The following is a 13,013-nucleotide window of genomic DNA, read 5'->3' on the forward strand; positions in this document are numbered from 1 at the left end:
CAAAGTAACAAAAGCTACCATCAGTAACACACTACACCGCCAGGGACTCAAATTCTGCAGTGCCAGACGTGTCCCCCTGCTTAAGCCAATACATATTCTGGCCCGTCTGATGTTTGCTAGAGAGCATTTGGATGATCCAGAAGAGGATTGGGAGAATGTCATATGGTCAGATAAAACCAAAGTAGAACTTTTAGGTAAAAACTCAACTCGTCGTGTTTGGAGGAGAAAGAATGCTGAGTTGCATCCAAATAACACCATACCTACTGTGAAGCATAGGGGTGATAACATCATGTTTTGGGTCTGTTTTTCAGCAAAAAAAAAACAGGACGACTGATCCGTGTAAAGGAAAGAATGAATAGGGCCATGTATCGTGAGATTTTGAGTGAAAACCTCTTTACATCAGCAAGGGCATTGAAGATGAAACGTGGCTGGGTCTTTCAGCATGACATTGATCCCAAACACACCCCACGGGCAACGAAGGAGTGGCTTCTTAAGAACCATTTCATGATCCGGGTGTGGCCTAGCCAGTCTCCAGATCTCAACCCCATAGAAAACCTTTGGAGGGAGTTAAAAGTCTGTGTTGCCCAGCGACAGCCCCAAAACATCACTGCTCTAGAGAAGATCTGCATGGAGGAATGGGCCAAAATACCAGCAACAGTGTGTGTGTAAACCTTGTGAAGACTTACAGAAAACGTTTGACCTCTGTCATTGCCAACAAAAGGTATATAACAAAGTATTGAGATTAACTTTTGTTATTGACCAAATACTTATTTTCCACCATAATTTGCAAATAAATTCTTTAAAAATCAGACAATGTGATTTTCAGGATTTTTTTTTCTCATTATGTCTCTCATAGTTGAGGTATACCTATGATGAAAATGACAGGCCTCTCATCTTTTTAAGTGGGAGAACTTGTACAATTGGTGGCTGACTAAATACTTTTTCGCCCCACTGTATATATATATATTTTCACAGTATATAACGTAAAAAGTTCACGCTACAGTGATATTATATCATGAAAGTAGGGCATTTAAGTAGAAGCATGCAATGGTGATTTCCTCATCTCAAACGATTTATTGAAACAAAAGCCAACAACAGTGGTGGGTATACCCCACAAAAAATGTCAGTCTCAAAAACTTGTTATGTGACCGTGAGCAACAATTACAGCTTGACAACGACATCTCATGCGGTTCACAAGTCGACTTATTGTCTGCTGAGGCATGACATCCCACTCTTTTGCCAGGTCATTGAGGTCATCAGGTCATTGAGGTTCTGGGGTACAGAGTTATGAGCCTCTACACAGTGACTCAGCTGATCCCATAGGTTTTCAATAGAATTTAGTGCAGACCACTCCATTTGAGGTCCCCCAGTCTCCAGCAGCCGTTGCCTTATAATGTGACCTTGATGAGCTGGTGCATTGTTGTCCATGAAGATGAAATTAGACCTGTGCTGTTCATGCAGAGGCACAATGACTGGATTAATGATGTTATTCAAGTAGTATGGGCTTGTCACTGAACCATTCACAAAGTGCTGGGCAGTTGTGTATTGACTAGACACACCTGCCTACGCTGTAAAACCACCACCACCAAAAGCTCGTCTGGTGACAAAAGTGGCTGATGCATAGCGCTCTCCTTGACATCTCCAACATCATTGGTGGCCATCATTTCTGCTCAGCATGAATCGACTTTCAGCAAAGAACAGCAATAAGGCCCACTGGTCCCTCATCCAACGTAGACGCTCCATGCAAGACAATGACGTCTGTGGTCAGGTACCCTTGCAGGTCGTCTAGCACACAGACCAAGCTGATGTAAAAAGTTTTGAATGGTCTGACATGACACTTGAGTGCCTCTCACCTCCCTTAAATGTGCCTGGAGTCGTGTGGCATTAATCATCCAGGTCCGCAGGGCATTGTTCCCAATGAAGTGGTCATCAGTGTGGGATATGGCCAAAGGATGTCCACTTCTATGCCTTTCTGTGACTTTTCCAGTCTCTCTGTATCTCTGCTGCAACCTGCTGATGACTTTCTGTGACACTCTAAGCTCAGTTGCCACTTCCGTCTGAGAACATCCTGGTACTGTTGATCAATTGTTGGGTGTCGTCTTGGTCTCATGATGTCAAAATTTGAACAACATGATGAGGACTTGAGGAGGACTGTTTAAATACTAATTGTAATTAAGCCAGGAAATGTATTGGGCAATTCATGCATCAAACACCTGTTGTGAATTTTGCCATTAAGCTCCTTGTTAGAGAACAGCAAGTTGTGCAAAAAGTACAGAAACGGGCTTCCGGTTCCGGCGCTGGTATGAGGAGACGCGCTTAGCGGAGCTCCGCCACCTTCCCAGACAACTTCGCCCTCCGATCACTGCCTACAGGCTCAATTAACCGCACGAAGTGTGGTAAGTGTCGGAAGACAGCACATCGTGTATGGAGAGGTACCTGCTACGTAGCGGGAAGAAGCCGGAGGACGGAGACGAGTCGCGGCCGGAGCGGCTGCATAAAGAGGCCAAGATGGCGGCCGAGATTGAGGCCACGCCGCGGGCGGTTGAATTGAATCAGCCCCTGCTATCCTCACAGGAGGACTTGTTCCAGCATACCCCGCTACCAGCTGCGGATCTCAAGAGGCTGGCAATAGAGGTTGCGGCCCACCTGGCACCTGATTTCAAATCCACGCTAGCAGCGACGATACAGGAATCCCTTACAGAGCTGCAGGAAGCTTACAATCAGCAGGGGTACCGCATAGACGAACTTGAACAGAGGACGTCCTGCGTGGAAGAAGATATGCAAGGCACGCAATCGCGAATGAAAACGCTGCTGCAGACGGTGTATGAGTTAAAAGATAAGGTTTATGACCTTGAAAACCGCTCACGTGGCAGTAACCTCAGGTTAGTGGGTCTCCCAGAGGACATACCGGGCTCAGAGCTTAAACACATTTGTGAGTCAGAACTCCCCAGATCGCTGGGACTGTCGGTTCCCCGCAAAGTGGAAAGAGCGCATAGATTGGGGTCACTACAGAGCCCTCCTGGGGGATCCAAGGAGGTATCTAATCGTCTGCAGAGGGGCAGACAGGTCATAATGAAGTACCTTGATTTCTCTGACAAGGAGGACATTATACGCGCTTTTAGGGCGCGAAAAGAACCTCTAACCTATAGGGGGCAAAAAATCATGCTCTTCAATGATTACTCGGCAGTGATCACAAAGAAAAGGAGAGGTTTCAGTGAAATATGCACGTCATCGTTCCAGAGGAAAATCCGTTTCCAACTACTGTATCCGGCAGTTTTAAAAGTGAAGTGCGCAGACGGAGTCTATAGGAACTTTAATAACGCCTCGGATGCTACAGCTTTTTTTTCACAAGGCCCATATATCCCTGAATCTGAGGATCCGGCGGAAAAGGGGATAAAAGGATCACAGAGTCCACAATTTGGTTTGCAAGGGACTTCCCGTGACAAGTCGCAACGGAAAGAAGAGGTCCTGCATTTCTCGTCTAGCAACCAGCGGAAGCAGCGAAAATGAGGGATCTTATGCTTCATACCTGAACGCCTCCATAAAGGGGTGAGAAAGAAATGAAGGAGGGGGCTGATGGATCTGGTGGTTTTAATCCTCCGATGTAAGCTAACCAGGGGGAAGTTTGTGGGAATGTAAGATGGTACCAGAAAAAAGTGAAGCCCAGGATGTGATGTTTTGTTCACTTGCCTTCACAGGCTACTCAGGGATGTTTTTTTATGTTCTTCTTTCATGTTTTAGTTATGTTAGAATTGTCCTGCCAATCTTTAAGTCTCATTCATGTGACAGCGGTGGGGGGGAAGAACCTACTAAAAATGTGGGGAAATGATTAAGATTATAACTTGGAACGTCAAGGGCCTGCGCTCCCCTTTCTGCAGGAAACGCATCTCCTAGAGGCGGATTTTATGAGAATGTCAAGGCTATGGGTGGGAAAGGTCTATGGGTCTCCAGCAGTACAGGGCAAGGCGGGTGTAATCACTCTGGTACATAGGAATTTAGTGCATAGGATCCAAGGTTATGCTGCAGATGATGAAGGCAGGGTGTTGGTACTAACAATGAAAGATGGGAGCAGGAATCTCAACGTGTATAATATATATGCACCCAACGTAATGCAAGGTCGTTTTTTTGCCTCCCTGAGAGACAAGATATTGGCGGATCCTGTGGGCAACATACTGGTGGGAGGGGACTTTAATGCCACAATGGTGGAAAGCGAGGACCGTAAACAGTCAGGGCTGGTGAGGAAAAAAGTCCATGGGAGAAGTGGGGTTTTGTCTTCTCTTACAGAGGACATTGCTGTGGTGGATACCTGGCGGATATCACATCCGGATGAACGAGATTTTACCCACTTTTCCCATGCACAAAATTCATGGTCTCGCATAGACTACTGGTTTGCTAAACCAGAACTTCTTTCCAGAGTTAGTGAGGTATTTATTGAAAATCTGGTGATCTCAGACCATTCGCCAGTGGTTTTGACATTGGCGGATATGGAACCGAGAGGGGCAGAATATATCTGGAAATTCCCGTCTTTCCTAGCTGAGGATGAGACTTTTGTAGAATTATTACGGGTCTGGTGGCTGGAATACAGCACCATCAACCAGGAGCATGAATCTGACCCTCTACTTTTTTGGGAAGCAGGCAAGTCCGTTCTAAGAGGCAGATTGATAGCAAACATAACAGGTCTCAAGAGAGCTACGAAGGCACAATTCATTAAGTGTAGTCAAGAAGTCCAGAGTTGCTACAGGGCTTTTGTGCAATCTCCAACGCCAGAGAACAAAGACAAATGGATTGCAGCTAGGGGGGATTTTGAGCTTTGGGCAACGAGAAAGGAGAGCTTTCATAAAGCTAAGTGGGAATTGGGGCTGCACAAGTTTGGTAATAAGGCTGGTAGACTCCTGGCCAATTTGGCTAAGGGACGTAGACAAACAACCCCAATCACCCATTTGCGTGACTCTGTAGGAAAGTTGAGGTCCGATCCCACCGTATAGTAGACCTGTATAGTAGACCACCTGATAATGTATCGATAGACCCCAGTTTCTTAGATGGCTTAAATCTCCCAATGGTCGCACAGGAGGATCTGGATCAGCTTAATATGCCCATCACGGAAGAGGAAATTCTGAATACGATATCACAATTACCTGGGAATAAGGCACCGGGACCTGATGGTTATTCGGGTGACTTCTATAAAGCCCTAAAAGTACAAATTTCACCGGTACTGTCTAGATTGGGAAATGTCCTTTTACAGGGGGGAAGGCTATCCGCTCAAATGAACATGGCACATATACTCATGCTCCCTAAGGAGGGTAAGCCAGCAGAGGACCCCGCGTCGTACAGACCGATATCTCTCATCAATCAGGATGTTAAAATCCTATCGAAGCTTATGGCCAACAGATTAGCACGCATCCTCCCGAATCTGATCAGCCCACTACAGGTTGGTTTCATCAGAAATCGATCAGCGGTCACCAACATCCGCCGAGTTTTGGCGGTCTTGGATGAGGTGGGTCGGAGAAAGGGAGAGGGATCGACACCCTCCATAGTCACCCTGGACGCTGAGAAAGCTTTTGATAAAGTACACTGGGAGTGGCTATGGAGGGTGTTGGACAAATTTGGGGTGAGGGGCTCTTTCAGGGAGTACCTTTCTCAGCTATACACAACTCCTATGGCCAGGATAGGCATGCAGGGCTTTCTTTCTGACCCTTTTAGCTTGCATAGGGGAACCTATGCTTGCACTCGGGTGGGATTTTTAAGGGTATTAGAATAGGGAATTCTGAACTGAAAGCCATCTTTTTCGCTGATGACATACTCTTATTTATGGAAAACCCCATTTCAGATCTACAGGCAGTACTGAACAGCATAGCAGAATTTGGTCAGTTCTCAGGTTTTAAGATAAATACAGCCAAGTGTGCTCTTTTACAACTGGGGAGGGGGGGACAAGATTGAAGTCGAGGAGTGATATAGGTGGGATACCGGTGGCTAAAGACCACATTACATACTTAGGAATCAAGATAGGTCCCAGAGCAAAATCCTTGTATGGTCTAAACTATACCCCTCTCCTAAACAAGGTGACTTGTGAGTTGCGTAAGTGGCAGAATCTACCCCTACCTTTACTAGGCAGAATTCATTTAGTCAAAATGATCAGCTTCTCCAGACTTCTTTACCCTCTTCAAACGTTGCCCTTGCTGATTAAACATGTGGACGTCAGCAGACTTCATGGTGAGGTGGCATGTTTTATCTGGAAGGGAAAGAGACCAAGAATAGGTCTGAGGAAGCTGATGGCCCTAAAAATAAAAGGGGGAATGAATATGCCTGACGTTAGAATATATAATCATGCGTGTCTTCTCAGACACATTATTGACTGGCTACGTCACACAAGTTTTCACTCTGACTATGTTTTAGAGAAGGAACTTTGCGCACCTTGGGATCCTTGCACCCTGTTACACACGGCCTTGAGAGCCCTCCCCATGCACTTGCGGAATTAGACTATCTTCCGTCACACCTGGGCAGCATGGCGAATTATTAGGAAGAATTTGCGACTGTCAGAGGGTCTCGAAATTTTTGCCCCTGTGGGGACATCCGGAATTCGAGCAGGGAAGGAGTAATGCCTTGTTTAAGGAATGGAAACAGAAGGGAATACTAAGGGCCCAGCAGTTGCTGCATAAGACCGAGAATAGATGGCTATCATGTCAGGAAGTTAGGGACGTTTTTCACCTGAGTCCTTTTCAAACTATTCAATATACCCAGGTCAGTAAATTCCTGACCGATAGATTGAGAGAGATGTTTCTAAGGAAATAACGACAAATGAATTTGACAAGATAGCATTGAAGGGTACAGGCCCACAATCCATATCTCTCTTATACTCCCAGTTACGGGAGATTTTGGGAGACGGTCTGCCACTCCTGGTTTTTCGCCCATGGGCCCGTATCTTAGAAGACGATGAGGCAGGGGAGAAGATCTTGAAGGGATGGTGGGCTTTGAGGAACTCAGTCATAAATGAAACTTGGAGGGACACACATTTCAGGATAATGCATAATGCCATCTATGCTTTTAATCTCCCGGCAGCTCCCAATAGGTCGGACAGGATCACTAGGTGCCTAAAATGTAAGGTAATGCACACCGACCTATTCCATAGTTTATGGTCCTGCCCTCAAATACAAAGCCTATGGAACCAGGTGGCCCAGATATCAAAGGATAGTTGGAATCTGACAGTCCCGTTGAGCCTTGTGATCTTTTTATTTCATTACTGGGAGGAACTGAAGGATGGGGTCCCTATGGAACGTAGACTGCCGACCCTCTTCCATGCACTCTGTATGGTAACCAAAAGGAGCATTTTACAACACTGGCTCCGGCCTTCGGTCCCCTCTAGGGATGTCATTTTAGCCTGTCTCAAAGAGTTACTGACCTTGGAGCGAGGGGATGTAATAAAACATAAGGAAGGGAAGGGAGGCAAATTTCTCAAGAAATGGAGTGGCTTTCTGAGACAGTTCTTCTCCGATTCCGAAATTGAGAATATCATGAGACCTTTCACACTAACAAAGTGGTACCTAGAGGAGCAGTTGAAAGGGACGCTAGGTCGTTTGGCACAATGACATGTTTATTATGACTGTCCGAGATGTTACCAGTATGTCGGCATAATACCTTTAGCCCATGTCTGTCAAGAGGTATGGTGAATGTTCTGGCAGGACGAAAGTTAGTTTTGGTTTGGGGTTGGGAGGAGGGGGGTTAGGCTTTCTCAGATCTGGGTGGGGGGGGGGGGAGGACACTTAAATGAAGGGTTTTGAGAATAATTGACGTTGAGGGTCAAATTGTTTTGAATCTTTACTGTCTAACTAGGCATCAATGTCTGTTTCATGAAAATGATTTGTAACCAACATACAATGCTTTGAATTGTACTTTATATATGTCTTTCCTTTGAGAAATAAAAAAAAAATTCTTAAAAAAAAAAAAAGTACAGAAACATTGAACAGTTGGACATGTGCATTCAAAAGTTTAGAGAAGGTCACATTGAGTTCACCTGTAAAGGTTACAGTGCATTTAGTTTCATCCTGAAATGCCACCCACAAGCGAAATATCCCAAACTTTTTGTGAGTAGTGTAATATAAATACATTATATTTTATATATACATACACAGGCAAACATATGCTCCCATTAAAGGGGTTTTCCAGGAAATGATAATGGTAACCTATCCTTAAGATAGGTTATCATTATCTCATCGTATAGGGTGTGAATTCTTATTTAGGTCCCTACTCAGTGAACTACTGGTGATGTCTCCTCTGGCTGGAATCGTTCTCTTTCGTTCTTTTCTCAGTCCTGCACAGATGATGTCTTTTGACCACAACTTGTTTCAGCATAATTGAAAACACCTATTTGCCTCCTTTTATGCCCCCCATTAGTGTCCTTTTCATATAAAATACCCCCCAGTAGTGTCCTTTTTATGTAAAAGTACCCTCCAGTAGTGGCCTCTTAAAACACAGTGCCCCCAGAGTAGCGGCATCTTTACTGCCCCCCAAGTAGTGGTCCCCTTAAATATAGCCCCTCTCCAGGGGGGCAGCCTTCAGCCTATAAGGCTTAACAGTGGGGCAGAGAAAACAATAGTTCCTGTCCCCTCCGTTCAACTGCAGCATTTTCCACGGACCAATACCAGATGGACCGCAGCCCAACACTGTTCCACACCCTGGTGGTTGGGGACCACTGTTTTATGGCATAATTTTAGGACTTTTTGTTGAGAACAAGAATTCACTGCCTGTATAGATACAAAAATAAAAAATATTTATTATTGATTGCTAAATATTAAGAACTTTATGATGGGCAAGTGCCCTTGTATCACAGGTTCTAACCTCTAAACAGTTGAGTCCCTGAATTTTTATAAGAGGGACTACATGGTATTTACAACAATACAATCAATGTATTGTTGTGAGTTTAGAGGTATAGGAAAATAGGTACTGGGCCTAGATCTTGTGTATTTAAATTCTTGCACATTCACCAGAGTTGGTGGGGTAGTGGATCCCTGATGGTGATTATGATCTATTGCCCAGGATAGATACATTCAAAAATGTGTGTATGGAACTTTAGCAATATAACTATAATGCTCAACCCGTTTCTCTGGTAGGCACCAGATCATCAGGAGCTTCAGATATGACTAGGCGACACTATGAATCAAATTTGCTGAATAACCAGAATAGAAGCTGATGCAATGTGCTAGCTGTCAACACACATTGTATAAAGATAATGAATAATAAAACACGTGGGGAATGAACGCAATGTTCCCTGGTGTTGGGAAATTGCACAAAGCCCTATTTACCTATACCTCTAAACTCACAACAATACACTGATTGTATTGTTGTAAATACCATGTAGTCCATCCTATAAAAATTTAGGGACTCAACTGTTTAGAGGTTAGAGCCTGTGATACAAGGGCACTTGCCCATCATAAAGTTCTTAATATTTAACAATCAATAATAAATATTTTTTATTTTCAATTTTAGTATCTATACAGGCAGTGAATTCTTATAGATTTTTAGATACATTATCAATCATATTTTCTCATTACTCAGTGGTTTTTGTTGAGAACAAGACACAGTTTTTTTCCAATAACGCTGTGTGTGTTTAAATACCAATAAGGGACAGTTTTTGAAAAAAAAAAATTATTTAAAAAGCATAACATATGTGGTTATGCAGTGCGTTTTTAAACAGGCTGTTTATTAACACAGTGAACCATGAATTTACCCATAGCTACAGATGTAGTAGAGTTGACACACATGCTTTATGAGACATGTTATCTAAACCAGTGGTCCCCAACCTTTTTTGCACCAAGGACCAGTTTCATGTAAGACAATTTTTCCAGCGACCGGGTGGCGTGGGGGGGGGGGGGGTCTGGGGCGGGGCTTAGGGGGTGGGCGGGGTTTATGGGGGTGCTGGTCGGCGCTGACTGATTCACGCGCACGACAAAACACAAGGTGCATATTAAGATATTAAGATGTTGCATGGGGTTAACGTGTGAGTATTTTTTAATTTTTACTTTTTGCAAAGTATCAATTGCCCATTATGTGAGGAGGTACTTGATGGGGTCACTTGCTATTAATGTGAAGCAAATAGAAGTCTAAATTGATAAAGCCTTGTGCCTCATATTAATAGTAACACCAGCAAGTGCTTCCTGACATAATGGACATTGAGCAGCATGGGGTTAATGTGTAGGCTGGTGTTAGGTACTACAGTATGATAAGGTTACTGGCTATTAATGTGAGGCACATGGAGTCTAAATTGATGAAACCATGTGCCACATATTAATAGCAACCTCGTCAAGTACCCCGCTTAACATAATGGACAACATGGGGTTAATGGCATCAGGTACATGCTGTTAATATGAGGCACATTGTTTTATCAATTTGGACCTGCATGTGCCTCATATTAATGGTTAACCCAATGTTGCCCATTATTTGATGATGTGCTTGGGGGCCACATACTTTTAATCTGAGGTACATGGGGTACTAATGTAATAGCACCATGTACCTCAGATTAATAATAGGTGACCCCATCTGTGGGACAGTGTGTGGTTACCTGCGCTTTCCAGATCACTAATGGCTGGGGACTGGTCTGAGAACACAAGACTCAGGAGGAGGAGGAGGGTGCCGCTGCTGCCGTTCGCCGAGCACACTAGCTGAGACGGTGCAGCGGTAAACCCTCCCCTGTCCCTCCTCCTACTTTAATATTAGAGACATATTCATTGGTGGCAGTGGTGCGGCGCCTCAGAGCCCGCTCATTGTATTGGGCTCTGCAGCGGCCGCGTCATGGGAGGGAGGGATTCCCTCTCTCCGTCCCTCCCTCCGTCTCCACTGATGTTGGCAACATGTACGCGTCGGCCGCGCATGAGCCTGGCGCCTGCGCTCCTCTCTCCTCTGCGGCCCGGCAACATATCTCCCAGGGCCCGGTCCTGGGCCGACTGATCTAAACTAAATGTGTTAAGCAAACACCTTAATTGCTTTTCAATGGGGAGGGGGGATGCAAGGGGGGACCTCAGAGTGTCATATATTCATGGTGGGAACCAGGCATGTAGAGTCCATCCGTTCACCTTTTCTGCGTTGCACAAAGACACGGTGGTTGGAACCAGAGATCTCAAATTTGGACTCATCAGACCAAAGCACAGATTTCCACTGGTCTAATGTCCATTCCTTGTGTTCTTTAGCCCAAATAAGTCTCTTCTGCTTGTTGCCTGTCCTTAGCAGTGGTTTCCTAGCAGATATTTTACCATGAAGGCCTGATTCACACAGTCTCCTCTTAACAGTTGTTCTAGAGATGTGTCTGCTGCTAGAACTCTGTGTGGCATTGACCTGGTCTCTAATCTGAGCTGCTGTTAACCTGCGATTTCTGAGGCTGGTGACTCGGATGAACTTATCCTCTGCAGCAGAGGTGACTCTTGGTCTTCCTTTCCTGGGGCGGTCCGCATGTGAGCCAGTTTCTTTGTAGCGCTTGATGGTTTTTGTGACTGCACTTGGGGACACTTTCAAAGTTTTCCCAATTTTTTCGGACTGACTGACCTTCATTTCTTAAAGTAATGATGGCCACTCGTTTTTCTTTACTTAGCTGCTTTTTTCTTGCCATAATACAAATTCTAACAGTCTATTCAGTAGGACTATCAGCTGTGTATCCACCTGACTTCTCCACAACGCAACTGATGGTCCCAACCCCATTTATAAGGCAAGAAATCCCACTTATTAAACCTGACAGGGCATACCTGTGAAGTGAAAACCATTTCAGGTGACTACCTCTTGAAGCTCATCAAGAGAATGCCAAGAGTGTGCAAAGCAGTAATCAAAGCAAAAGGTGGTTACTTTGAAGAACCTAGAATTTGACATATTTTCAGTTGTTTCACACTTTTTTATGTATATAATTCCACATGTGTTAATTCATAGTTTTGATGCCTTCAGTGTGAATCTACAATTTTCATAGTCATGAAAAAAATAAAACTCTTTGAATGAGAAGGTGTGTCCAAACTTTTGGTCTGTACTGTATATATATATATATATATATATATATATATATAATTAATTTTATTATTAAAATACATTCTGTAAAACATTTTTTGTTTTTGTTTCAGCAATCTGCACCTAGAGCCGCCAGCGAAGATCCTCTAGTCGCCTCCAGAGTCCGCGGGAATGAGCGTGGCGGTCGTAGACGTGTAAGTCTTGAATTAAGTAGTTTTAATTTGCATTTTGTATTAGGATTTACATTTAATTTTGTATTTCCTTTTTTTCAGGGTTCCAGAGGCTCCACCAGGGAAGATGAGGAGTTCGGGGTTCCTACCATAGATAACCTGCTCCTCATCCAACCGGTGGATGCGCGTCCATCATTATGGGACCACTCCAACCGCCACCACGCTGATCATCATCGGGCCCAGCGGCTCTGGAGGGACATCTGTGTGCAAATTTTTGAGACCTGGGGGATCTAAATGCGGCGGCTCAGGAGAAATATGGTAAGTAAAAAAATAAATGTATATTGTTCTTTTCCTTACATCATGCTGATTTTATTTTTTATGTTTTTTTTTTCTATAGTCAAACTGGATACAACGCGTTGGCGATCTATCCGGGACCGCTTCAGGAGGGATTTTAACAAGGAGGTTCAGGCCCTGGGTGGCTCCGGAGGAGCCTCAGGGATCCCATACATCCATACGGCGGCCCTGGGTTTCCTACGAAAGGCGATGGCACCAAGAAGGTAAATATTTTTAACAACTGTTAAAAAAGAAAAAATTGTAAAGGGGCTCCCTTGGCTCCCCTGTTTTGGAAATATACAGTATATCCGTATAGATCATTGAAGCAGTTTGATAGTCTGCAGGAATATGAGTAGTAAAACTCTGCAGGCTGTAGATATCATAGTTCATCAACAGCTAATAAGGAAAGGTGCCCAGTTGTTAAGGCTCTGTGTAAAATGTTCAGAAAGGAAGCTTTATTACCCTAGTAATATTTGAGAGAAGATAGAAAATCTCTTCTGAAACAGTTCTGGTTTCAGAACAAAAAGTATAGAT

The 13,013-nt window shown here is 44.2% G+C and overlaps 1 long non-coding RNA gene across 1 annotated transcript; it reads left to right on the forward strand.

Moving 5' to 3' along the window:
• The first annotated feature begins 12,112 nt into the window (after nucleotides 1-12,112).
• LOC122921224 lies at nucleotides 12,113-12,697 on the forward strand. The gene is made up of 3 exons (XR_006387010.1): nucleotides 12,113-12,170; nucleotides 12,249-12,464; nucleotides 12,544-12,697. It is a non-coding gene; the product is annotated as an uncharacterized LOC122921224 (long non-coding RNA).
• The last annotated feature ends 316 nt before the right edge of the window (nucleotides 12,698-13,013 follow it).

Source organism: Bufo gargarizans, chromosome 11 (assembly GCF_014858855.1).
Source record: "Bufo gargarizans isolate SCDJY-AF-19 chromosome 11, ASM1485885v1, whole genome shotgun sequence".
Taxonomy (NCBI): Eukaryota; Metazoa; Chordata; class Amphibia; order Anura; family Bufonidae; genus Bufo; species Bufo gargarizans.